Here is a 2015-nt window from a genome sequence, read left to right on the forward strand (position 1 = left end):
GCAATTCTGCGGCTGCGCATTCGGCTCGTTTTGCGGCCGCGCTGCTTGACGGCCGCGGCGTCGGCCCGCCCTCCCCGGCTGGCGTTCCCAGGTAACGGAAAGCGCGTGGCGCTGAGGAAGGTAAGATTCCAGAGGAGCCGGCGGCTTCGCGACGCGTGCAGCGCCGTGGCCCAGTCTGGTGGGCCAATTCCGCATCCCGAAGAGACAGGGTTCCTACGGAAGCCCTCCAGGGCGAGGGCGGAAAGGGCCCAGAGACTTTCCCGGGGCCAAGAGGCCGATTTTCCGCGTCGGCCGGGCTTGGAGCGCGAGGCCCCTCCGCCCACCTGTAGCGCTCGGTGTCACGCGGGACCCTGGAGCCTGCACACCCCGGGAATTTTCGGGAAGGTTCCAGGGGGTGCTTGGAGCTTTGCATTTTTATAGGAGTCAAGTAAGAGGTTATGTTTTTTTCCTCTTGAATTCACAGAAAGTGCTTTTTATCCTTTTTTTTTTTTTTTTTAGGTTAGTCAGGTTTTACAAAAACAGAAGTGACATCATCAAGTCTGCGGCCACACTTCGTTTTTGCAAAACAGAGTAACTTAGCCCTCCCAAGAAATAGGAAGTCCCATTCCACGTTGAGGTTTTTTTTTTTTTTTTTTTTGGTAGAAAAGAGGAACTTGTGTGTTTTAAATATGGTGGGGGGTTCTGCTTCATTATGGTAAGGGTCTTCTGGGTGGGAGTCTCTGATGGTCTTCAGGTTCTTCGTGGGGACACTGGGCCTTATCCTGCACTAGGGGCTTGGGGTGTCCATGAGTGCCTGTGCTCCTGAGGAGCCTCAGCCTCTAGTGGGATTGGGGCGAGGGGGACCCAAATGCAAGGAAACCATCAAAGGGACAAGTGAAGACAAAAAGTGGTGCTGCCCAGAGTGTGGCCTATGCTCACTTGTTCATTGCAGTTGCATCTGCCATCTGGTGAGCACATCCCAAGTGGTGGGACTTGTAAGGTTCCTTCTGCACTAAATTACCCATTTAATTCTGACAGCACCCTTCAAAGGTTGGTCCTTTGTTTATGTGTCTTATATGTTCTAGCTTGAAAGCTCCCCAGAGGCAGGATTTGTTTGCCTTATCCCTTTCATCCTTGTTTCCCTGAGCCCAGGAGGTATTGCAATTGGAGCTGGGTGTTTTTAAATCAGCAAACAGAGAGCTTTGCTGGGTGGGAGGCATGTTTGGCACCTGGTCCTAGGGGGTTGGAAAAAATTAAGTGGAACCATTTCCTCCCCTGTCATTTGTTCTTGGATAGGCTTTTACTCAGCCTCTAAAAGATGTTAAGTTGTTGGCACAAGGAAAGAATAAAGAACAGGCGCTTGCTTTTGATAGAAAGTAAATATACTTAACCCAGGCATGATGGGGTTTGGGAAATGAAGAGTAACAATCCTTTATAGAAGCACTCAGCCCCCACCTCCACTTTTCTCATCTGTACATTGGGAATAAGAATAGTACTTGAGCCAGTCGTGGTGGCCCACGCCTGTAATCTCAGCAGCTTGGGAGGCTGAGGCAGGAGGATCACAAGCTTCTGGCTAGTCAGGCCAACTTAAGTGAAACCCTGTCTCATAAAGGGCTGGAGAGGTAGCTCAGTGGTAGAGCACTTGCCTAGCATATGCAAGGCCCTGGCTTCCATCCCCAGCACCAGAAAATCAGCAACGACAAACAACCTTTGCTTGCAAACTCCCTAGCTACTGACCCTGTCTTACCTATTCATTTTCCCGTGCTTCAGACAGGCTTCCTCTTTAGCCCAGTCCAGTTACCATGCCCTCCCTCTTATGTCCCTGAGCAGTGGGGGCTTTGGGTATAAATGACCTGTCCTCTTTGAGCCTCCCCTTCCTTGTCTGTGATTTGAAATGAGGATCGAAGCTCTCATAGGTCACATGCGCGCACATGGTACAGGTCTGATCCTCAAAAAAAAAAAAAATTATATATATATATATATATATAACACACACACACACTATTCAGTGTCATTAATATATCGAGCATTGGCAG

At 49.8% G+C, this 2015-nt stretch overlaps 1 protein-coding gene across 2 annotated transcripts in view; it reads left to right on the forward strand.

The window, feature by feature from the left end:
• Tsen2 (tRNA splicing endonuclease subunit 2) overlaps positions 1–2015 on the forward strand; it is a 31952-nt gene continuing 29937 nt past the window's right edge. For both annotated transcript variants that reach the window (XM_015495036.2, XM_015495037.2), the window contains exon 1: positions 1–120. The gene's annotated coding sequence lies outside the window, so the exon portion shown is untranslated. The remainder of the gene's footprint in view (positions 121–2015) is intronic.

Source organism: Marmota marmota, unplaced genomic scaffold, assembly GCF_001458135.2.
Source record: "Marmota marmota marmota unplaced genomic scaffold, marMar, whole genome shotgun sequence".
In the NCBI taxonomy this organism is placed as follows: Eukaryota; Metazoa; Chordata; class Mammalia; order Rodentia; family Sciuridae; genus Marmota; species Marmota marmota.